At 41.3% G+C, this 27,018-nt stretch overlaps 1 long non-coding RNA gene across 1 annotated transcript; it reads left to right on the top strand.

Annotated features, from left to right (window-relative positions):
• The first annotated feature begins 12,756 nt into the window (after positions 1 to 12,756).
• Positions 12,757 to 25,521, top strand: LOC135522252 (uncharacterized). Its single transcript, XR_010452659.1, has 3 exons — positions 12,757 to 13,473; positions 19,496 to 19,741; positions 23,444 to 25,521. It is a non-coding gene; the product is annotated as an uncharacterized LOC135522252 (long non-coding RNA).
• Positions 25,522 to 27,018: the final 1,497 nt, after the last annotated feature.

Below are 27,018 nucleotides of genomic sequence, written 5' to 3'. Positions count from 1 at the left end.
GATGAGACATTGAATTTATTTACAAATATAGCATCGACAAAATAAAGCATGTTTGGATGCTCTCCGCAGATTTAAATTATGAAGATACAGCCTTACAGCCTTTTTGCTCTGATCTCACATGTCACAAGGCACCGTATAGGTTTAATACAAGTTAGGAAGTTGATATCCTATCCATTTGAACAAGTCAGGCGATAAAGGCTAGTCTACTTGTTTGGTTAAAACCTTTTGTTCACTGAGATCTAATCAATCCAATTCGTCCAAAGAACAGGCCTAGTTAAGACTATAATTAACCCATAATCCCATTGAATTCTGTCATTAGTTCAGTTAAATCTGAACGGTTTAACTCCCATTGATTCTCACACATGATTCCCAGATTAATATCATAATCAAAGTGCATCTCCACCCCCTTCACTTAGGGCTACCGGCACGTTAACTAAACAAGAGCAACTGGTGCAGGCACATAGGCCTAACCTCTTTTAAATGAGGCCAAATCCAAAGGATAGGAGGAGGTTGGTACTAGGAAAACATCTCTAATGCTGTCTAAATGCCCCCAGGCATACATTCAATAAACATTCAAAAGCCCCACAGGCTCAGAGGTCCAATAATGAAAATGGTCCCATCTTCACACTCGTGCGTCACCTTAACACAAATAAGCTCGGTTTCGTGCAGCCCGGTGCATTTTTATGAACACACCGACCTCTTTAATACTGCATACAACCACGCTGACAACTCAACCGCAGAGGTGAACCGTGCTCAAAAGAATGACTTTCACCATTGTGCCCCCTCCCCTGCACTTTGCTCTCTTCAAAACATCTCGTTTCATGATGGGCGTGATCGTATTATTACAAATCCATTTTTTTCATTCGATTCTTTCTTTAGGTTATGAATGGGGAAGGGAGGCCGAAATAAATAATTGCTACAAAGCCTTCCGGTCAGGTATGGTGTAGGAGTGCTCGGTGCTGAGAAAGTTTAAATCGTGCTGTCTTTTACCACTGACACCGTCAGAACGCAAAGGGTAGCCTGAACCCTAATCCCCAAACCCAATTACTGCTTCGCGTTTTGGATTTACTCCAAGTAAATTCTCCGCCAAGCAAATTATATAAGAAGATGGCAATGTGTATTCAATATGCAGCCCATCATTCATTCATACTCTACAATAAAGCATTTGGTATCAAGTCCTAATGAGGACAGAGTAGGACAAACCCGACAGAATGGGCCTAGAGAAATGCATTAAATGGGCCTCGAAGACTGACGTGAGAGACCATCTACGAGTTTTGACATTTTTCATATAGCCTCTATAACCACAATTTCTCCAGTAAAATAAATGGCAACGGGTATGACACGCTAGAGATACAACGATTTAAATATTCGTATTTTTTTTTTTTTCATTTTAAGTGTGGGCACCTGTTGATATTCCTCCTCAGAAACATGGCCTGTGATTTCTTCTTTTCACAAGTTCACATTTCTTCTTTTCGTCGTTCAAAGTGATTGTTTACCCGGAACGCATTCAATTGCATGTGTGTTAGCCTACGATAAAGAGGTTATTCCGAATGCCTGTATAACAAATTCATCTGATCAATCACAATATTGTGCACAAATCTGCACATATCCAGAATAGTGCAGGAACTCGACAATTGACAATTGAAATGCATGTTTGTAGGCCTATAATAATCAATCAAGTTACATTGGTATTAAAGTCGGCTCAATTGCCTGTGTTTATTTTCTTGAGCTGTGGGTACATAATATGTCGTGTTTCTGTATTATACATAGTTGTACCTTTATTTTCAATGACGGCCTAGGAACAGTGGATTAACTGTCTTGTTCAGGGGCAGAACCTGAACAGAACCTTGTCAGCTCGGGGATTCAATCTTGCAACCTTTCGGTTACAAGTCCAACGCTCTAACTACTAGGCTACCTTTGGTATTCGTAATTGTCCAAATAAATTTCGTTGATTAATACTTCAACTGAAGGAGGGAAATTTTGATTTAGCAAAGCTCATGCAATTCAAGATTGGAACGTTAGAACGCTTGGATCGCCCCTTTCACAAGACCTTAAAAATAGTTTTACTTTGTCAAATATAATAGAAGTATAATTACTCACAGCATTACATTTTTGTTAGGCTTATTGTTCCGAAAATTGTAGAGCAGTTTCAAAATATGTTTTCCATTGATTTGCCATGGCCACAAACGTCTCCCTAAAATACAAAAAAAGAGACTATTCTATAATAATTCAGGCTACAGGCAAGCAAGTGGCAACATTTTTTTTAGAACACAAGATTGTAGAAACGAATATTAAGTATGAACCTACAGCCAAATATAAGATCTGTATTGTATTATATTATATTCGAAATTATGAGCAATACCTATTATGGAGGATCTTAGCAACTATGGACCAGGCCTACACCCTTATATTTGTGGTGAGGAAGTAAATTCAGATTTTTCAGCCACATACCATTATGAGAGTGGCATCTATAGGTTACCAGCTTTTGTAACGTTGTCATTCTGAAGCACTTTGTGTTCCCCATGATGACATCATGTAGCTACGCAAAGCTCCTACACGCATGTCAGCAAATTGGGGCCTCTTCTTGCATTCATATTTATGAACGCATTAATTAAGCAATTAATTTGGCATTAGGGCCTACGCATCACTCTTCATCATTTCGAGAGTCCTGCTATGGGGAGGAGAAACCAGCGGCCACAGACCAGCGTGCTAACATGATCCACCAGAAATACTATGTTTGGTCAGTGAGAGATTATATCTTAAAGCAGAGCCTTCTTTTGAAATAGGTCTAATGCATTGGGGAAACAGATTTTTGACTCAGGAACAGATTTACTGAGCGTTTGCAACAGTGCAAAGCACATACATACTGTCACATAACCTTGGTGCAGTATTTACTTACTTATCAATTATTTCTTCAATCATGATGTAACCTGCGTTTTGTGTTGTCCCACCAATCTGTCTGTTTACAAAATAAACGGGACCTTTGGACTTACATGAATACCGAACAGGATTTGTGTAAGGCCTATATATTTTTGGTGCAATCGGTAAAGATAAGGTTTAGAAAGCATTAAGAATGAAAAATGGCAATACATTTTACAGCAAGTTTTTCCACTTCACTGCAGGTCTACTTATCAATGCACTTCACTGCAGGTCTACTTATCAATGCACTTCACTGCAGGTCTACTTATCAATGCACTTCACTGCAGGTCTACTTATCAATGCACTTCACTGCAGGTCTACTTATCAATGCACTTCACTGCACATTTGCACAAATACATAATATGCACACAAGAAAAAATGCAGTCCAGGCCTATATTTCTGATGTCAGTGTGTGTTTATTGTCTGTGTGTGTTCAAATTCCGAAAATGATTTCCTTATATGAGATAGAACAATCTAATGCATGTATATGGTCCCATTGCAATGGTGCATACGTTTAGTTCATGCCATTCTGCCCCTCAAGTTTTGCAACATCAGAAGTGCATCTGGGAGAGGTTCTTTCCTGCACACTTGGAGTGAAATAAAACGCTCTCACTCCTGTAAAACCACAATACATGCATTGTGATTGTTAATAGCCTATAACGTATATGGCCCATAAACATTTTTTAAGATATTAATCATGAACTAAACGTATGCACCATTGCAATGGGACCATATACATGCTTTAGATTGTTCTATCTAATATAAGGAAATCATTTTCGGAATTTGAACACACACAGACACTAAACACACACTGACATCAGAAATATAGGCATGGACTACATTTTTTCATGTGTGCATATTATGTATTTGTGCAAATGTGCATTGAAGTGCATTGATAAGTAGACCTGCAGTGAAGTGAAAAACCTGCTGTAAAATGTATTGCCATTTTTCATTCTTAATGCTTTCTAAACCTTATCTTTACCGATTGCACCAAAAATATATTATGATTTTTCTTTTGATCCACACGATGGGCCTCCTTCTCTTCTCCAATTGAGCGTCAAGATTAATTTTTAACTGATTAGCATATGCAAATTAATTTTTAATTGCAGGCGTAATGACTCTTACGTGTGCGATTTTTCAACCCGCCATCTTTGTTCCTGCATGGTTTACAGGAAACCTTTTTCAATAAACAGACCTTGACTATTTTGCTATTCATAAGACATTCCTACACTTAATACCAAAGAATGTAGGCCTATTAAATGTACTGAAATTGTAAGTAGACCTGCAAGTTTGTATTTTTATCTGCATGAGGCATGTACGCTACTACTGAAACGCTCGGTTGCAATTCTCTCAACGTAATGCTATTCACACAATTCCAGAACAGATTCCATGTTGATTGTTTTTAATATTGTATATCAAGAAGTACACGCGGAAAGGTGCAGCCCTACGGGAAATGTAAAGGTAAGAATAGATGTAGGTATCCTTTGTAGCCTATTTACATATCCCTGTTACAGAAATGTGTAGGCGATAGATTATCGCCTTGTTTCTAAAATACCTGACGTGAAAACTTCCTCTCGGTTGATGAAGGATGTAGGGGGAAGGGATTGTCTCGTGTGGCGCGAGGAGAGTGTGTGCGCGCAATGGGCTCCCATGGAGTCTTGACAATATGTCCAGATTTAGGGGGACAAAAGATCGTTGAGCTTTGAGTTGCTAAGCACGTCTCAGATTCTAGCTTGCCAAGACAAGGGTGGCAATTTATTAGCAGTGGTGAGAAAAATAGAAATAGCTAAATTGGACTTGGGAAATATATTGCAAAGCGTATAATTTCAAGCCACACACATATTATTGTTTATCGGGGAAATGTGATATTATTAAAAATAATTGATAAATACGAGTGAAAGCATTATATGCAAAGTTTAAAAATAATTGAGGTATTGTTTTTTTTCAATTTCCATACCTCATATCTGTATTTCTCTCTCTCGCGCACACACACACACACACACACACACACACACACACACACACACACACACACACACACACACACACACACACACACACACACACACACACACACACACACACACACACACACACACACACACACACACACACACAGATATTATCAAAGTTGCATTGCACTTGTAGTTTATAATTGCCTCATATTTCAATTAAAAAATAGCGTACATACCCTAAAGGGATTGGGAGTGACCTGTGCCTTTGAGCCCAAGCTCTTGCACTGGCAAACATTGTTATTGCCGGAAACACACCTCTGCTGGTTTGGGCTCGTAGCCTACAAACTAAAATATAATGTGCCTTGAAGTGTGAATAAGAAGAATATGTTATTTGGAGGAATAAGGCCACAAAACCACAAAACAATGGTCGGTATTTGTTCAATTTGGTTGCTTCATCTCCTTTTTTATTTCTCACTGTGCAGATAGAATTTCAGGTGCTCTTATAAACGTTGTGCCACGTCTTACCTTTGCAATTTTGCTACATGAGGCCTCACTGTATATGTGCGGAGCTATTCCTGAAAAAGGAGTGATTAAGACTTTGGCTCTGTAACTTACGTTCAAACCAATGCAAAATTAAACATTGTTTTAGCATTTTATTTGACGCTCTCACAATGGCTTAAGTCTGAAATGTGCATAGATACGAATGGATCAGGTTTGCATAATGCCCAAAGTGCCTACTATTGCATTGGGAGTCTAAATCAACACGTTTCCATGCTCAGCCATAGGTGAGTATGAGCCTATTGCTTCACTAGAAGCATCTCATGCGGGTTGTCATTACGCACACTTACACACACATGTTCATCAAGAGAGGGTTTACGTTTTCATGGTTTATGTTTTCATGTAGGCCTATGTCTGTTTTCCTTGTATGTTTGGGTTTTTGTTGCAATATGCCTAATGGGACAATAAAGATTTTCTAAATTTTAATATCAAACTATTACCAGAATCAAATGAAGAAGGATACCATAGTCTATGGGTGCACGGAATCTGGATGACATAACAAGTGCTTTGTCCTTTACATAATTGTTACGTCAGGTGTGGTGTCACACAAAATAAGTTCATAATCAAAATCCTTCCTCATATTCCATTTTGTTAACCAATGCGTGAAGTCCACGAATGTAAAGTTACGCATGGTGACATTGTGTATTTACCACAGCATTTACTAGCCAAAATATGGGTGTTGCCTAAACTGATAGTCTAGTTTTTCATAGGGAGCTGTTCAAGAAAAAAAGTGATTAAACCAATCAGTAGCACATCACAGAATGAGCACTACAGGACGTATTCGATTTATGGCGTAATTAAGTAATGACCCATGACATTATTCCTCATAAATGTTAGCCTAAAATATGTTACTACTAATAGGCCCGTATAAGAAGAGTGTAACCTTTTTTTGTGGTTTTAGTCTAAAATGTGCAAACAGTGACGCTGTAATGCGGGGAGGGGGGGGGGACATGCTAGAGTTGCCTGACGAGTGATAATGAACTTGGGACGTGCAAATTGCCATCATACATTTCTGAACAATATCTCTTGTCCACCACGGTCCCGGGTTCCCATCATGCGGTCGCTGGGGGAAACGAAGCCATTGTCCCAACCCAGAGCCCATTAGCCGCTACAAAAAGGACGGTTTTAGGCTTGCCCTTGGTAACCTGTACATCGTTGTGCGCTTGAGAGAAGAAATAAAGCTTACCAAGCTAAGCCCGGGAAAGAAACAGTAGCCGTATTTATAGTTTGATCACTAGGAAAGCGTCCAAAATGTGGAGAGAAAGAAATGGGGACCCCTGAACACTGAAACCAACAACAACTGTGGCTGACAAAGTTGTCTCTTTGGCAGTCGAACCTCCTATTGAATAAGTAATTTATTCAAAGGAGATTTTCATCCCCGCGATCTGATTATTATGATAATCAAACGACCTAGACCCCTTTCTTGGCCCTTGTCTGCTGGTCTGGACTCGTTGCTGACGGTAAAAGTTGATTTGCACGGTCTCACCCTGGCGATCCAGTGGTCACATTCCACGAGTCTTCTGTATCAAAAGAGACAGACAAAGGGAATGGGGAATGCGCACACTTGATTCAGGCGCAGGAGTTAGTCCATAGACGCAGGGGCCTTCACGTTAAACGAATATTGGTAACTAGACAAGATTACATGGAATTCATATACTCCCACAGGAGCCAGGGTCTAAAACTCTCTCCAACCAGTCATGCCAAACTTTTTAGACTTTCACAAAGCAATAGAGTTATTTCACTCAATATTTGAAGTGTATCCCAATGGGAGTTTTGAAGCCCATGTCACTGATTCATATAAACTCATCCTCATAACTTTGGCATGAAATCACAAGAAAATGGACGCCATGAGCAGACGTAAAGGATTGCATTAGCCTAGCCTATTTGAGACGAATATCTTGGACACGTGCACTCTTGAGGCCGATAACATTTACGGTTATACAAAACCATGGGTGGGAGAGATGTTGAACATATTCATAGCGCAGCCCGTTTTCTTAATTTCAGAGGTAGGGGACACAATAGAGCTGCATCGTGTCAAAGAGGCCCCTACTGTCGTGTCATAAGGGGAGGGTCTTGGCGATGCTATATGCTTTTTGCAGGCATGTTTAAGTTCATATGCATTGTACAAGAGGAATGGCGAGCGCGAGGCACAGCGAACAGTTCACTTCGCTCTCAGCGGGGGTAGGCGAACACCATCTCTATGGGAAATAATCTCGATTATAAACAAGGGGGGACCCGGCCGCGAAAAGATGAATGGATGGGGCCAGCCCGACGTCACAGCGAGCTGCAGCCATGAAGCTCAAGACCAGGCGCGAGCCAACCTACAAGCGCTCAGTTATTCTACATCTCTTGACTCGATCGGTTGATTATTGTGGAGAGCGTTTGTAACCGTGGCTGGCAGACACCGGGGTGAGTATGGCATATATGATTAGAAAATGTGTGTTCTGTTGCGTGCTATTGACGCGGATCCGGAGAACGCAGTCGTAATTTTGCATGCATGTATAGCATAAAACATAACAAATAAAAGAACACGCTAGCGCATAATTTTATCCTGGTGGGTTTGGCACTCACTCTATGCGACTCGTGCGATATCGGGCGCGATATAGGCGCCTTTGGCACCGGTTGTCCTGTATCAATCGAATAGGCTATCAATTGAAATGTTTATGCTCATTTGAAGATTGTGTATGATAATTTATATTGAATGGTATCCGCACATTAGGTATCCTACAAGACAAAAAAAACTAGCCTATCCATTACAGCTTGTTTAATTTTCTAGGTTGAAATTACGTTTGTAGCATACAGAAACAACCATTTCGATATATCCTCAATTTTGGATGTGGTCTCACTTTAATTTAATGACTGAAAGGTCAGGCTTACAATGCATTAGATACGATACAGCTTTCTCCTTCATTACACCCAACACTTCACCTATTCAAGTTTAATCATTTTGAGCAAACAAAGAAAGATGGGAATGGGCAATCTCAGGCTAGGGGTCTTGATAACGACCTCCATTACGCACTATGGAGTAGACTAACCATGACCCTCACACGGCAAGGTTCCACATGCATCACAATAATGTAGCCTATTATTACATTTCTATAGTTTTAAGGAAAAGTCGTCTATTCGAAATGTAGGTTAGGCCTCGATCAGTTGATCAATTGAGATTCGAGTCCAGACTATGAAAATTATTAATAGTATAAAGTACAACTGCTCACACCTATAGCGGGTAGATGGGGAATCACAAGGCCATCCAATCCGCACGTGCACGCCGAATAGGCGGTCTTCTGAGCACACGTGTGCACATTACTGGAGCATATTACCTCCATTATGCTTTGTGAAGTAGTACTATATATGTGACAGTGGTAGGCCTGTACAGGACACTAATACATACGTTAATAATGTGCAGTACACATTAGTTGTCATAGGCCATGGTATGATGTGTAAATAAAGCAGAATTATATTTTTTTAAGCCTTTATGCAAGTCAGTTACGAACAGATTCTTATTGTCAATGACGGCCTAGGAACAGTGGGTTAACTGTGTGTTCAGGGGCAGAACGACAGATTTGTACTTTGTCAGCTCGGGGGTTTGAATTTGCAACCTTCCGGTTGCTAGTCCAACGCTCTAACCACTAGGCTACCCTGCCGCCCTATCATATGAAATGTAATGCTTGTATTTTGCGGCATAAGATCAAAAAGTGAATTGGTTTTGCACAGCCAGGTTGTTGTTTGGTTTGGTTTTATAGGTCGTGCTACATCTGGTGACATTATATCCATAAACGTGCGTGTTTTCTTTATTAAATTGCAAATAATTTAATCTGTACATTTCTCCCAAGCATTTAGCTGGATTGTGGGTTGTGCATTATGTAGGTCTGACTCGGTTTTTTACGAGTATTATTGAGGGCCTTGTCTAAAAATCGATCTGCCTATTGCCTATATGTCTTTGGGGTGCTTTTGGAGATGTCATCTGGGGCGTGTCCTACCTCTAGACTCGGGTACCTATCTAGCTCAGGTGCCTTTATACAGGTAGATTACATAACAACACTCTCGTGAATTTTAGCCCACTATATTGAACCATGTAATGGTTTTATGTCGCCTCAACGTCATATCTAGAGGGTCAGATGTATGCTTGAGGCTTCATACCTGTCTGTAGGCACAATAAAACAAGTCACATACTCAGTTCAAACGAGACTGTGTTGTTGTAATTGTTGACTTAAACCGAACGAACAGTTACCATAGGACTGCAGTTGGGTTGGAAAATAAGCGTTTCTTGTTTTTTGTTTTTTTTCAGGATTCAATGGAGAGACATATAGGCACAACAGAGCAGATGGCATGGGTAATATAAATACACCACACTCCCTTACAGTTATAATAACTGGGCAGGTATGGCTTAGACATTGTTCACTTTAACTCAGCTAAATCACTTGCACAAAATCCAAATGGAAGAGACATTGTAGGACGTGTTTTTGCTAAAATCGTAGTTTTTTGTAGTACATGCTATCCGGGATCCTTGAAACGTCCATACCCTGTTGGAGTCGAAATGGTTAAGGTAAGGGTTATGGTTAGGGTTATGGTTATTGATATGGTTAAGGTTAGGGTTTAGGGTAGGGATTTCCCAAGGATCTTCGATAGCACTGACCTTTTGTTATTAAATTAGCCTATATGATATCATTTGTTCATAAGAGTGCCCGTTGAAAACGTAGTAAATTCGAGTCAATAGTTAATAAAGTATTACAAATCGACTAAGCCTATGGATATTAATACTGTATCAATCATCAATCATAATTTCACAAGAGAATACAGAAATGAAATGTTATTTTACTGCATATCTACACCTTTGCGTTCATACTTGTCAAGCTCGTCATTTTTTCGTAGCAGTGAACGCTGTTGGTATTATGACTCCACAAGGTTCCACTGTGCAGCGGTAGGCTACAGTAGTTTAGGCCCTCTGCCAACAGATTGCATGGACCGCGCCAATTACATATGATGAACATTTAGAACTGACCTCAGTTCGTGCCTTGTCCATAAGAATTGAGACCCAAGCAACAGCAATGTGCATATAAATTACGGATCAGGTTGGATTGAATTACATCGATTCACGTCATATCTCAATGTCATACATTGATCACTTCATTATAAAGCTATAACTACGTTATTTGTACCTAAAATACATCTACAGAAAATATGTGCATTGTGTATTGCTTCATCAAACATTTTCAATGCAGCCTATCCCTTGTGCGCTTCAATTATTCCCAAGGATCAATTTGAAGGACGTCACCAACGTCTTATCCAATGACGAGGAGTGGTTAGGTTTGTTTGAATGAATAAATGAATGAATGGTTGAATGAGTTATACCCCTTGACAATTATGAGGTTGGCAAGATGCTGCAATAGACAGTCGAAACGGATCTCTCCCTGGCACGTTACTGCGCCGTATAGGCCTATCTGAATTTACCAAGGGGAAGGCCTAGGTTTACTGTTAAAACAAGAAGACAAATGCAGTTATTTTTAACAAACTGATTGTATGATAGTTAATATGCTTATCGGGGATTTTGATACGTTATGGTGGTGTTGAAATCCTGGCACTGAAGGCTACTAAGAGACAAGGCCGCTGTCCACTGTTGTGGTGCTGAATCGAGGTGAGCTTCGTTACTGTTGCGCAGTGTGAGTTCTTTGTAATCTTATCTGGCGCAATGTAGGCCTAATATGAAACATATTATTTCTTACTTTATTTCCTTAAATAATGTATATTATTATTACTTGAAATAAAGTTGGTCAAATGCATTGACAATATCAGAAGGAATCGTCGCAACTGCGTATCAAACTATTTGGAATTTGCACAGTATAATAAAAACAATAATAATGATAATAATATTATTAATAATAATATTGATTAATAAAATAGGATAATAAAAAAAATACTTTCCAATTCAAACTCTCATGGTATATGTAATTTCTTGAAAATAAATACATGTTTTTTATTGTTTTCAATATAATGTTGAGAATATAATGCTACTTATAGTTTGTGGTAGTATTATAACTATTTATTTTATATAATAACTTAGCAATTTAAAATATATATCTATTCACACAACTCTCTCACATACTGTGCACAGTGTCACAAAAACAGTAAATTATTATTATTATTTAGTTGGATTTCAAATATTAAACATGCCACAGTATAATTAAAAAGAATTTCATGCATTATATGTACAATCAAGTTATTGGCTGTGCCAATAAATAGCACAAATGAATAACTGAGATAGATGTATTGATAACCCTTTATGCTTATATAATCAAGTCTCACTATTTAAACAAAGTTTATCCAATATCCATGTCAGATATAATTTCAAATGATATTGAAACATGTCAATTCTCTCTCTGACAAAAAACAAGTAGATATCAGGACATTTCTGTAACTGCATCAGTATTTTTATTTTGATGGCATTTTGTCCTTGGCAGGAAGAAATACCTTCCTGAGTGAATAGTCACTTTTTCAGGAAAGATAGTGGCATTCCTATTTCCAGCATGTGTGCATGCTTTTGTTTGGTTTGCACGTGTTTGTGTGTGTGTGCGTGCATGGGTGTATGTGCATGTGGAATATGCATGTTTGCGAGTGCGGATGCTTTGAAAGAGCCTTGTTTTATCCTTGTGTAGCATACTGTAATAAGAAATGATAAAGGTGATTAGAAATCCTTATGGTGACTGGTAGATTATGAACAAAAATAAGACATTTTGAAGCTTGAATCCTTGTCCTAGCTGACAGTAAGGAGAGGATGTGTTGTCTGCCAACAGTGTGAGACTACAGGTAAAGATGTGGACACTAAAGGGGAGAATGTTCTCTGTCTTTCTCTCTCTCCCTCCATCTATCTACTGTGAGTCATTAGAACATGTATAGATGGGAGGAGCCTCGTTGTTGGGCTGGGCACAAAGAAAAGCTTTTAATTGGCCCTTGTGCCATGTGCCATAAATGTGTGTACCCTGTGTGTGTGTGTGTGTGTGTGTGTGTGTGTGTGTGTGTGTGTGTGTGTGTGTGTGTGTGTGTGTGTGTGTTTGCACTTGTGTGTGTTTGTGCTTTTGTGCATAATTCTGACCCCAAAATTGAACATGCCCTCCCCAATTTACTGTGGAATCTCTGATAGATATGCAAACGCAAGAGGCAAACCTTTCTCTCTGTATCTTACAGTAAAACAGCTTTAAATTAAAAAGTAAATTTTGGACATGGTGGGGGGCGGCATTTGAAGCCATCACCCTCCTATGGAGCCAGTCCATGTGAGAGACTGCCTCACCATAGGGGTGGGAGCAGGGGCGGAGAGGTGTGGTCTGGGAAGACTGGTGCCGTAACCAGTTTGGACTGGTTCGCCAGCCTGTGTGTTTTGATCAAGCCTCACGCTGATTATTTGACTTTGAGGAGTCAAGGCTTTGGCTGCCATGTTACGGGCTGGCCGTCCAATCAAAGGCTTTGTAACAGCAGAACAGTGAGGGCGGATTGGCAGGGAAATGTTACAGTTAGTAAGTGGCCAATTGCTGATGAGTACTTTAAGCAGAGGGTCAGGAGGTTCTGGTATTTTTGTGAACTGTTAAGTACACATTTGATGAATGTTGATTAATTTAACATAATCAGCATTTCTTACATTTTAGGTACTGCATGAACGTGACCAGACCTCTCTATAGAACTGATACAGTTTACTCACTGTGCACTTCAATTTGAAAAGGGAAATGAAAGTCTTAATTCTTCTGATTGTTAACACTATTTTTCCTGTTTATAGGTTAGAATCTGGCCCTTGCGTATCACCTGTGGCACAAGAGGATGGGCAGCCTTAGGGGTTGGTTGTTATCTTTGGTTATCTAGCTGTATGAGTGATGTACATTCTTCATAAAGCTAGATAACCGAAAGTAACAAGAATCCCATTACGCTCCTGAAAGGCATCAAGATCCCCAACACATATCCCCCATAACGCACCACCCCATTCTACCATTCACAGCAAAACAAGCAAAAAAAATGGCCGTCATCATAGGACAACAGGAGCAGAAGAAAAAGTCAAGTAAGTCGTGTGATGTCATCCAATTGCACAGGTTTATGTGTGTATGTGTATGTGTGTGTGTCTTTTTTAATGCCGCTTGACAATTACAACTATCTGGTCTCTGTTATTGCCTCAAATATATCACAATTGCCTCTGAGAATTTTAGCAGCAGACTTGAGAGTTTGAGTATTTGTTGAGTTTCTTATAAATTTACATCTTTGAGTATTAGAATTTTTGATATTTCCCCCTGAGCCATATAGTTGGGAAAGCCTGATCTCGTTGAGATTGATCCCTACAAATAATGAGCTATACACATAATGTCATACACATATTTCCTCATATTTGTACATGGCCGGTGGCATTGGTTCCTAGCAGCCTAGTTGGTCCAACAGGATCACTTGTAATCTAATAAGCCCCTGATCCCTCTGTGTGGGGCTGCACGCAGCGGCTTATCCTTACGATCACATGGCCAGCAGTGGTGGGCGGGTCCCAAAGAACCAACGGCAACCTGAATGGTGCTGACTGCGGACTTTGCCGAAGTGGTTAACAAAAATTGGTCAGTCAGTAGCTGCAAGTAACCATCCTACCACTGTAGCAATTCTGCACTCGGCTGATGGTGTTTTAGTTATAAGACTGTTTGGAAAACAGGTGAAATGAATAGAAAGTATGGTTGCTGATTATAGCCTCTAATGTCATACGTTATTTGGATTGTGGAAGTTTACAATGGACTTTTTAAGTTAATCCCACGATCATCTCCCCTGCCAGCACATAGTCAAATGGACAGATTTGTTTGAGGCCAGTCTTGTTAAGCTCGATGGTTGTTTATTTGTTTTCTCCCCCTCTTTCGTTCATGTGGGAAGGTGTTTGATTTCACTTTTGTTTGGGTGTTTGATTTGAGGTGACAGTTGGCTTGGTTGTGAATGGGCCATGGCGAAGCCTCCATTGCATGAGGTGCTACCATGTGGAAAGGCCTGATGGGTCTTGTTGAATGCCACTGTGTGGGGCTCTGTGGGGGAGTGGTCCGAGTGCAATCAACCGGAAACTGCCCCCAGTGACAGAGCCATGAGAGAGGGAACAATCCGGGCCTCAGCCAATAGTGGGAGTAATTGGTCAATCAGATCTTCACACCTTCAATCAGTCATCAAGGCAATGATGTTGATTTCTTTTCAACTAGAAAAAGAATCATGTCGAGTGAGGCCTCCAGTATGATTTTTATGTCTTTCGGCCAAATCAGCCTTCCATAGCTTCAAGACATTACAGAGAAATTGGAGAGTAAATTGTATACTATAGCACCAGTATGTTTGAAAAACACGTTATTCATCTGGAGATCAATTGCCTAAACAGGGGTTTAATCACATTTACTCGGCTAAATTTATACATTTTGAATTCTGCTTTGATAACAAACACAATACTTACTCCAATATGGCATGTCGGACTAGACTGAAATTCCTGTTGGAGCGTTTCTATAGCAACAACACTCACAATGTCAATTTTAGCGGGTTGTGCAGCGGTTCCTGCTTGCTGCATTGCAGGTGCTGAGTGTGACATTTGAGCTCTGGGCTCAGCGAGGGAACGAGAGAGACGAGAGCCTTGACAGGAAGTGACAGGCGGTGATGTCACCTCCTCCGGTGGCACAGTGGTACCTGGCTCTTTGTCTGTTTTCCCTAGCTACTGTCATTACCAAAGGAAGAATCCAGGGGAACTGGAAAAAGGCCCCAACGACTGTTCTTGGCTGTTATCTGTGGTTGTATAGCTACATGCATGCCGTTGTGGTTGTTAATGTAACAAATTGGCCTTTTACAAAGTGTTATGCAAGTAAAATTTGATTGATGGACAACATTTATGGGTAGAGATTTTAGCAAAGTTAGATTAGCTTTCTGACATCAGTTTGTATTTATTTTTCAGGCAGTAAAAAATTATTTTTTTCTCTTTCTCTCCAATTAGCCACAATTTGTACGATATGCATGAATACTATTTGAAGATAAGATGATATGAAGTCAGTGACAGATTCCCATAAAGGTGTGTGCGTGCACTGGTGCAGCTGTTTTGTTGGTGGCGATAACGGGGATGACTGTGTGTGGCACAGTCATATCAAAAACAGTCCACACTAGCTAGGGACCCTAGAGTACAGTTGCAAAAATCCAGGAACTTCCTGGTTAGAGGATGCACGGAGTAAGGATGGAATAAGCAAGAAAACCAGAATCTTCCAACCAGGATTTCTGGAACACCAGGGAGTTAATTGAAAGTTCCTGGAATTTTGCAACACTACCCCAGAGGAAAGACAGCCTTTGCACTGCCTGCCTGAAAATGGCACAAAAACAGGAGTTCCACAAATCCTCCGGGACTCTACTGTAGCCCTGTCTGGAGTGGAGGGAGGGAAAGAGAGAGGGGGTAAAGAGAAAGGATGGAGGGAGGGAGAGGAGAAAGGAAGGGAGGCAGAGGGAGGGTTTAGTGGATTTGTCTTAGCTTTCAGGCTCTAGGCAAGCAGATTTAGACTCCAAGTGTCAAGTAGAAAAACAGGCATTGTGGCCGGGCCCTGGCGGCCCCCCACCAGTAGACTTTACAGTCAATAGACTTAGTCCACTTGTCACAGGGAGACAATGGGCTCCTTTACCACCCTTTCAGCATCTCCGGGTCCTAGCAGCCAGACGGGTTTCTGAAAAAGGCCCAGTGATTCTTGCCCCCTTTTCACTGCCTCTTTTTTTTCTCAACAGAACACACCAACAGAGTTTGGAAAATGGCTTCACTGCTGGGCTGGTACAGAACGGCATACTTTGCTATTTCTAAAGCGGCCCCCGCCTCCCTGTCGCTCACAGAGAAATTCATGTATTTCAGGCGTTTACAGAAGTTAATGGACCCACCCAGACAAAGGAGATTAAGTTTGGTAACTTAGCAGTAACAGGTGGACTTTGACTTGGTTCGGACCACACCGGAGGTGGGTGCTATTGTTGGACCCGTTGTTCTGTTTCCTCCCTGACAGTTTCGACTTGTGTGGAGATAAAGATGGAACTGCTTTACGGCCTTTGACAATCTGATTTATATGTTTCTTCTTGGAAGTTAGTGCTGGGAGTTTGTTTGGCCTAGCTGTCCAAGATCAGTCTCTTATCATTTCTCAGTCTTTGAAAATACTTCTCAGTTTTGCTACAATTCATCATTGATTTGCCAAGAAGTCTCCAAAGGGAGACAGGAGCTATGTTTAGATCACCCTCCACTGTTGCCCCAGGGAGCTAGTGAAGGGTAAACAATCCAAATAGAGAAATATCAGAAGTATTACAGAACACTATACATTCTAGCATTTAGAACAATGTACTCAACTGGAAATGCTTTAACATAGGATGCATTTTTAGAAAAAAGCTAATCATTTTCTGAATATTTTAACAGTTAGGAAAAAGAGCCTCTCAACAAAAAGAGAAAGATTACATTTTCAGAAGTTGGGCAAGTATTGCACAAACTGAAACAAACTATTTCAGTCTTGAATAAAGCTTTTGGACAGAGCCTGACAGAGCCTCTGTCCACAGAAGGCCATTCTGATGAAATTACTTGTCAGAACGTCATGTGAAGGGGCTGTTCAGACCGAAGCGGCTTTGGCAGCCATTGTCTTGTTCTCGCTCACACACCTACGAGTCCAGAGTAAGCACACAATTTCATTGTTCCCTGAGCTGTTAATATCAGAGGCTTCACAATGGAGCCCATTCGCCATATTTGCATATGGCACTTTTCCAACAAGGACTCAGAGCGGGCTTGAAAGCCGGCCCACTTTAGTGCCAATGGCAAAAAAAATGTCAAGTGCCAATTAGGAGAGGTTTGCCACCATTCAGTGGTACCCCACCCCCTCTACAACTGCCCCTCCCTTCCTCCTAGCCTACTCTCTCATACTCCCAAACCCCTTCCCTTCACCTCTATCCCTACTCCCCCATTACAGCCTACAAAATAGTGTGTCCCTACTGGCACCCTGAAACGAAAGCTGCCTCCTTCCTCTAGCCTGAGAGTGAAAACAAATAGCAGCTCTCTCCTCCCCGATTAGTCTGCTCGTTGGTTTACCAAATGTCATGTATAGGCTAGGCTGGTAGCTAGTTAATAGATTCCAACCCAGATTGGTGAAGTTAGTTTGTAGCTCTTGGGCTACTTGCATGTGTAGCTTGGCCGGAGAATGACATAGAAAAGCACCACTACAATATGTTTGACTATATACAATAGCTTCAGCAACCTCTTCATCAAACACTTCATCAGCCTAGCATGTTAAAACTGTAGCATTGTTGTCTTTGTTATGATGAAGTTTCGCAACATTTGATCTCATACAGCCAACCATCTGTGACTCCAACACCATATTTCGGACAGCAATCCCCTTCTAGGTCACAGCCTTCCTCCCACTGTATGATATTATATTTTCACATAACCTTTCATGTGGTTTTGGAACGACTTACAGTACATGTGGGGATATTTCACATGATTACATAGGTGATGCCCTGCAAACAAAAGGTCCCACAGTCGCAGTGTTTTCAATTGACATATTTGACACAAATGATTACATTGTGTATGTTTATTTATACAGTAATTATTATTTAACATGTCCTCACCTGGGATATGAACTCACAACCTCTTGGTTCACGGCATTACGTAGGGTCTGTGTCAGTAACTGATTTCACCTCTATTCCTACACTTTGTACTTCAAAGTAAATCTCAGCTTTGTTAATAATACACCATGATATTTATCATAGTGATTAAGGACAAAGTGAATAATATGCCCCACCAACGTTAGACAACTATACAGAAAACACCCAAATTGATGAAAGAATTAAAGGAAATCAATGATGAGATAATAGTCAGGTTAATTTAGAACTAAAATAGCAGCGCAGATGGCACTTTTTTTTGCTAATTGCAGAGATGCATTGTAGGTAATTAATCTGTAGAGGACTTCTGAGAATACTACAGACTTTGTGACACAGCAGAAAGACCAGCGTACTCCAAATATAGAGAGTGTCATTTCAAATCCCAGGTGCTTCATATTGAAAAGTCAGCACCACGTCATCAAATGTCATCACATTGATTAAATATACAGTATTACACTATTTTAGTGTACCGCTTACCTTAAATCTCCAATACATTTACAGAAAAAAACATGAAAAGAGACAAGTGAGGTTAGTTGTTCACATGTGAAAACATATGTTCACATGTTTACATTTACAATACCCTTTCATGTGTGGAGAATAACAGGTTTTCACCTCACGTGAATTGTAGTAAAAGCAACATGTGAAATTTGCAGTTTCACGTGAAAAACGTTCAAAAATATTGCATCCCCATGTTGTCACATTTCTTTCACGAGACCGTTTTCACGTGTGCTCAAATGTTTTCACGTGTAGTTTCATGTTATCACATATTGCTTTTACATGTTGGCCATGTTATCAAATTAACTTCACATAAGATCACGTGATCACATGTGAAATCCATGTGTTTTTTTCAATAAGGGAGCTTCAAGTCCTTGTTGCGTCCTTGAATGAAAGTGAAGACATTGTGGAATGGCTGAAAAGCCTATGTTAGCTGGAGCAAATCTCTTTGCTTACTATTGCAGATGATGTGAGTCTCAACTTAACTTCATGTGAAACTTGTATGATATCAAGCATGATGTTAAAATACAGTGCAGTCACAGAAAAAAAGATAAGTCATCTTCATAATACAAAAGGTAATCTTGTTTGTCCAATTTGGGCCACCGTTGTTCCTCCACATACCATTTACCTGACTTACCGCCTCCTGCCACTCAAAAGGACCCCCCCCCTGTTCTTTTTCTCTTTCATTCTTTCATTCAATCTCTGTGTCAATTTTTTTCTTCCCAGGCTTGATTCTCAGATGGTTGGATCTGATTTGCATGCATTTGCATAATGAAAGTCATTTGCATGCTCAGGGGCAGACTGTACCATGAGAAAAGACATGTGTGGGTGCGTGTGTACATACATATGCATGTATGTGTATCTCGGCTGGTTAAACCACATACTCACATTTTCTCTTTTTGCCTCATCTCTTTCCCTATTCTTATTTTTTTGTGCAGACTACCAACACCACCGTGACAGAATGCTGGCAAAATGAGGCTGAAAAACAGGGAGAGGATGAGAGGTTGCTGTTGACTCTGACTCCCTCTTCTCGCCCTCCTCCATATCGCCTCTCCCCTTCTCCCCTCCCTCGCTTCATCCTCAGCTGCCTTCCCTATTCTCCTGTACCGCGAGACGTAGCTCACACCACCATCTTAGGACGACGCTCGCTGGCATGAAATGGAAGTGAGGACCAGAGAGAGCAGGTAACAATAACAGTCCTGCACCCTCCATGCTGCATCATGCCTTCATAACACCACCACCACCCCATCCTTTCCTTCTCCTCCGGACCCTCCCTTCTCTCTCGCTCCCTCCCTCTGCCAGGCTGGCCTTGCCTTTAAGCACCCCAGATGTGTTTGCTAATTGCAGAAATCACGGGACGCGTTGATTGGGGGGGGGGGGGGGGGGCTGGGGTTTTTGTGTGTGTGCTTGCATTAAATCACTCCTTGCTCTCGCTCTCTCTCAGGAGGCATTCAGTGGGCATCTGTGCTCTGAACAGCCCAGTTTTCTTCCCATTTGGGAGTTGTTGTGCCATCCTCTTCACACACATGCCCGACATGGCGACGGCTGCCATTTTGGTTGAAATACGCGGGCCGTATTCCCTGGTCAGAATATCTGAGACATGAATGTTCAACATTTAGCATATTACACAAGATAGTTACACCCAGAGACTATTAACAAATATTAGCTAGGGCTTTATTACATCATCATCACTATTCTTATTATCAATAGTAATCAAAGAGACAGTACGCTTTTTTGCAATATTTATTTTCACCAAGTCTTATCATTCCATTTTTGTAATTAATAATCCTAATTTGCTGACATGTAAACATTTACGCTAATGACGGTTTAGTTAAAAATGTTAAAAGCAGTTCAGAGCATATCTATAAAGGAGAAAACTGTGACGCCCATGAGCCAGCGTATGCTACTCGGACAGAGACTGCAGTACAACACCAACACAGAGAGAAAGGGACCAGGAGAGAGCGAGTGTGGTTGAGAGACAGAGAGAGGGAGCGAGAAAGGCAGAGGCCGAATGAGAGTATGATAGCGAGGTCTCAGTGGAGGAAAGCTGTCTTTGTGTTGGTGGGTGAGGTGTTGGGGGAGCTGGTGCTGAGACAAGTCATGTATTGTTCTCCTAAGCAAGCTTGTTGTAGCGACTCCTTTATTCCGAGCAGGGAGCTGCAAGTTTAAAAACCGCTTAATAACCAAAACACCAATTAGAGTCGGCTGGGCCCGATTAAATAAGGCAGCCGGTAAACAATGTGTGCCATTGTCCGTGCCACACGGAGAGAACTTCCTTTGTTTGTGTCTGGGTACTGGAGGTCAAGACAGTGCTACCTCCAAGATACTGTACAGTGCCAGAGCATTGCTAATGGATAGGCTACTGAGTTACTACCCATGCATATGGACGGTGAAACACTAGAGTGCTATTAAAGTCTGTCTCGTCGCCAATCCCACCAAGGTGTTCCGCTGCATGAGGTCTACAGAGACATTGCTGTTAGGACTAGACATAATGAATTGATTAAGGATATTCAAGTAAACTATAGCAGCTGATTAAGCCAAATGTGGAGATAGAAAAAAATCCTGACAAAACCAACAACATTCAAAGTTTCTATGTTGGGGAGCCAGTCTAACAAAACATGGCATGAGAATCTTAGTAGTAACAGTGTCTAATCTAATGCAAACCCACTAATCACGGGCAGTCTCTGTAAACAGGTGGTAGATTGAGCAGGGGCCAGGGCCATTCTCAATTTACTGTGTAAATTATGCAGAGCCCAAAACAATACAAACAGTAGACAGTGGAGTGGCTGGGGTTGGGTAATGAGATGATGTGTGGCCTGTGCGGGCTGGGAGCGAGGCGAGTCGAGGGGGTGGGTGGGCACACCAGCAGCTTGCGTCTGAGGTGTGCGGGTCTGGAGGGCTGGAGTTTGGGCAGGGGGCAGACACTGTCCCGTCTGCACACACCCCTCCTGCCTAGACTAGGGGGTGGGGCAAGGCAGCTGGGACATGGAGCACCCTCCCCCATAGCTCCAGCGAAACCTCCAGTCTTGGGAACTTCTGTGGCAGGCAGAGGTCCCCCCAATATTGGCACGTAGGGGCCCCCTAAAGTCTGTCTGTGTCTGTGGCTCCCACTCACCCCCTCCCTCCTGTCTCCCCACAGCCCCCCAAGCCCACACCTCCCTCCCAACTCCCTGCTTCTCTCCCCAATGTGACGCTGGGGGCCTGGGAAGGACTTGAAGTTCACGGCCAGACCTCCTATTGAGCTGACAGGCTGACTGTTTGCTCAATTCGACTCCCTATTCAAGACTGAGCTGGAGGGGTAGTTTAAGGGGTGTACGGTGGGGGTGTTGGTGGGGGGGACACCACAGAGCTGTGACTATTCATTCAGAGGGAGAGACAAGTGAATGGAGAGAGAGGAAAGGCCAGGAAGAAGATAAAGGGTAGAAGGGAGGGAGAATAGACAGGGTGCATAAATAAGAGTGAGGATTCCGTGCACAAAGTTTGCTCTGAGCAGTGTGTGTCCCCTCTCACACTCCCTTAGACTCTTAATTACCAGCGTCCTCCACTCTACTCTCTCCCTCTTCCCCCCCCCCCTCACAATCATTCTCATCGTCCTGTATGTCCCCCTGTCCCCCTTGTTTTATTGGCCCACATGCTGGGGTTGTAAATTTACCATTAACTAGCTCATTCACCATAGGCCACTCAACAAAAACAAGACCATGCTTCCCAATAACTCAAACCGACACCAATACCCTAAACCGCTTTTGTGACACCCCTTCTGTCTCATTTTGCATTTCATTGGAAATGTCCTTCCTTTACTTGTAGTTAGCCTATTGACATGCAGTACATATTAAACTTCTATCGAGATGCTATCTGGCATGGCTAACATGATTCTGGGTAATAGCTAATATGGCTAACATGATTCTAGCTCATAGTTAATATGGCTAACATGATGCTAGCTAGTTAGCATGCTGGCTCTACCCATTGTAGTTTTGAAACCAGACAACCAGAAACATCATGGCTAGTTCTCTATGTACTCTATGACCCTTGGGTAAGATTTTAAGTTGCTTGTCTGAGTGGCTCTAAAATAAAAGCTCTCAGAAGTCCCTCAGTCTCAGCTCCTACAGCTTAGGGTGTGTCACATGCTTCCTCTTTGCATTATGGCCCCTTAGCGTACCAGGCTCCCGGCAGTGCCTTTCAACTTCACCCTCAATCCCCTTGGCTAGCTGGCAGTCTGCGCCCGGCACACAGAGCCGGGCTTACCTCAGCTACAACCAGACCAGGCGCACCTAAGGCCACTTGTCAGAAACTCCCAGATGGTTTTTGCTATATGAAAGAGACTGGCGTTCACTAGGAAATATTTGAACACATAATGTACTGGCTTTATGGTGGTTGGAACCGGCTCAGGGAACAGAACCTGAAACCAGAAAATTACAAAGTATGTCAAGGATCTCTAGTGTTCCGGAACAGAACTGTTATTTTCAAATCTATACACACTCACAATTCAGTTCTGATGCTCAGCGCTTCAAACCATGTTCCTCCATGTCCACCGCTTAATCTCGCACTCTCCCCACCTGTGAAACTTCAGTCGCATCACCTCTGACCAATTAAACATGCAAACAACTAGCCTACCTGTTCCATAGCAAGATGATCTGTCCGTGCTAATTGGTGAGGTAAAATAATTAGCTAAATATAAAAACAATGTCGATTTCACAAATTAAAAATATTAAAAATGTTTAAAAAACTATATGAACCACTGCTTTTTTCTTCTTCAACCGGTTCAGGACTTTACTATGCTGGCCGGAACACTGGAACGGAACAAATAATATAAGGGTTCTGTTCAGGAACGATTGGAAAATAATCTGGGTTCCAACCCCTGCTTCTAACATACATTTTTCCCCCTCCAGGCAAATAATGGTCCAAAACACTGATAGAGGGCAGAAAGAACAGCGAGCAGTAATCCATTGGGAGAAGAAAAGTTGCCCACAGACTACCAACCCAACCCTAGTATTTGCAATGGAACAGGCCCATTACAACAATGTTTGTCCACTATACTCCGACTTGTGCCCCAACATTTGAGCATCAGAGCACTTTAGCTGCCTCTGACATGTGGTTGGACCTCTGGCCTGGGTTTTGTTATCCAACAAGGGCCAATCTGGATTGGTTTTGTTTCCTTTCCTAAGCCAATAAGAAAGTGGGTTGGTGGCGTGGAAAACAAGAGCAAATATCTCAGGATCCAAGATGAACAGAGAAGCAGTGATTCTTGGATACACTGTGCTATGAATGAGATACATTACATGTGCTGTGTACCTACAGTATTTGCTTGCAGCCTCAATAACATCTACACAAAACATTAAGAACACCTGCTCTTTCCATGACAGACTGACCAGGTGAATCCAGGTGAAAGCTATGATCCCTTATTGATGTCACTTGTTAAATCCACTTCAATCAGTGTAGATGAAGGGGAGGAGACGGGTTAAAGAAGGATTTTTAAGCCTTGAGAAAATTGAGACATAGATTGTGTGTGTGCCATTCAGAGGGTGAATGGGCAAGACAAAAAAATGTGTCTTTGAACAGGGTATGGTAGTAGGTGCCAGGCACACCGGTTTGTGTCAAGAACTGCAACACTGCTGGGTTTTTCACACTTAACAGTTTCCTGCGTGTATCAAGAATGGTCCACCAGCCAAAGGACATCCAGCCAACTTGACACAACTGTGGGAAGTATTGGAGTCAACATGGACCAGCATCCCTGTTGAACGCTTTTCGACACCTTGTAGAGTCCCATGCCCAAACAAATTGAGGCTGCAACTCAATATTAGGAAGGTGTCCTTAAATGTTTTGTATACTCAGTGTATGTTACATGTGAGGAAATGTTCCTTGCAATACAGAGTATTAAGTGCAAACATTTCTATAATAGCATAGAGCACTTTACTACTACTACTACTACTACTACTACTGCTACTACTACTTTAATTTAAAGGAAATAACAATGTATGAATAGAGTCCATGGTGTTGCATGGGAATGTTGTATAACAAGCTGTATAAATAACATAGACCTACCTAGATCATTACGGTCATTTTAGCCCATTTTCATGTTTGTTTTATTATTTACTAGTTGCTATGACTGACAGATACATGAATGTGAGACCCACGGCAGCAGTGAAGAATACTGCACTGCGATTAGATGGCTCCGTGTGTCATATGACACACAGGCGAATGGGAGAGCTGTTGTCTTTATACTCTATGCAACTGTTTTTGGTACCAAATATATTGGGCAAGTCATAAACTGGATTCTTTTTGGCCAAACAATCTCATGAAATATTATGCTGTTTATTCAGTTCTCTCTCACAGTGTAGTTTTTTTACACTCAATCTGCCAATTTAGGCTGTCTCTGTGTGTGTGTGTGTGTGTGTGTGTGTGTGTGTGTGTGTGTGTGTGTGTGTGTGTGTGTGTGTGTGTGTGTGTGTGTGTGTGTGTGTGTGTGTGTGTGTGTGTGTGTGTGTGTGTGTGTGTGTGTGTGTGTGTGTGTGTGTGTGTGTGTGAGAGAGAGAGAGACAAAGAGAGGGAGAGAGAGACAAAGTTAGACATTACAGATGAACATAACACATTTGATTTATAAAATAAATTGTGGAGAGACATTTTAGTTTACATTTTTCAATAACAGAATTGAATATGCCGGCCCTAAACCTCTGCCAACGCAAATCAGTGTAGGACTTACACATCTAATATTCTTGATGGCAGAGCTCTGTTTGATCAGCAGTGCGGTTTATAGGGAGTAAGCTAGGCTGCACTGGCAGAACATACTAAACCACTAAAGCTTTCCAAGTAGGCTTTGAATGCAGTAGCCTGGCTTTCCCTAGCAAACCACAAGGTACTTTAGAGTAAGACATGATAAATATAGAGATTTCAAAGGCTTCCTTCATTTCCTGTCCTTGACATTATCGCATACATGCACACACACACACAATACACACACACACACACACATGCAATACACATGTGAGCAAATGCAATAATGCAAGCACTATCATAGACTAGTTTGTTTTATATACATTTTCAGAAAGTGCCATATTTTTATTCCAATTGATAATCTATGCAAATCTTTGAAATATTTTCTTTAACAATCTATTCGGGTGCTTTTGTTCAATTGAGTTGAGTTGGTCTGAATTTGTAAATGTATTATTTTGATAATCACAATGCTATAGTATTACTTATCTGCCTGGATAAGCTTGAAATGTAAAAAAAATCTTTTAATAGGTTCAACAAATTGTGGTCGCTGAAGTTATTCAATAATGATATGTTTCTTGTTTTGTTTTGCACCAAGATGAAATGTCTATTCAGATATTTTGAAGCAACCGGTGTTGTTTGTTATATGCAATCTAATATGTATTATGTAATGCTAGAATGCACTGAATGAACCACGTGCCTTTGTATGAAAAACAAACTGTCTTGTCATGGATTAGTAATAAAAGTTTACATTGAAAACAAACAGAAAACAACAGTTTTGTTCTATTTCTGTCCATCGTCATGAATCTATTGGCATGTAAGAAGACAAGGTGGAGGAAAGAAAATCACTGACAGAATATCACAAGACATACTAGCCCTACTTTGAAGCTGTTAGCAGATTTACTGTTAACTCAGAGCCAGGACTGGAAGATTCGATTGCCAAATTCCACAGGACTAAGGATCTTATATGTTTAGTGTTGAGCTACTTGAGATCACAATAATCATCATAATAATTGTGATAAAAAGTCAAATTCCAATTCAATACATAATTGAGATGGATTTTTTTGTAAACGCAATCCACAATTGCTCTCATTTATTTTATTTTACTCAACTCAAAGACTCAAGGGCAAAAAACCCTCAATACACACACGCACACACGCACGCACACACACACACACACACACACACACACACACACACACACACACACACACACACACACACACACACACACACACACACACACACACACACACACACACACACACACACACACACACACACACACACACACACACACACACACACACTCAGGTGTGTAGTCCTCTGTGTACTGCATGTCACAGTGTACCGTCCCCCTGAGATGTCTGACACCACATATGGCAAATTTGCCAACACTGGCATATGGGCCCTCACAAGTCACTACCATTGTCATGTTAAAGAGTCTGCTGACCCTAGTGTATAGGACTGTAAATATACTGTAAAACAAATGCAACCCTAACGGCATAGGTTTATCAAGCAGTTGTTTTCATTTCATGAATCTTTGTGCAATTGAATGTAAACATTTTAATGCTGCAAGCATGCCGATACAGGATTTTGATTTCCACATTGGATAGTGTTGGAGTTCTAGAAGAAACTCTACTGTTTTGTATAGCAATGGCCAGCAGAAAACCATTGGCTGTACAAATTAACATCCACTCCATGCAAATATTATAGTGCCCTTATTAACTGGGCCAGGTTGCAAATACATTATGTT

The sequence above is a fragment of the Oncorhynchus masou genome, chromosome 30 (assembly GCF_036934945.1).
Source record: "Oncorhynchus masou masou isolate Uvic2021 chromosome 30, UVic_Omas_1.1, whole genome shotgun sequence".
In the NCBI taxonomy this organism is placed as follows: Eukaryota; Metazoa; Chordata; class Actinopteri; order Salmoniformes; family Salmonidae; genus Oncorhynchus; species Oncorhynchus masou.
This window is presented reverse-complemented; position numbering and strand designations above follow the sequence as displayed.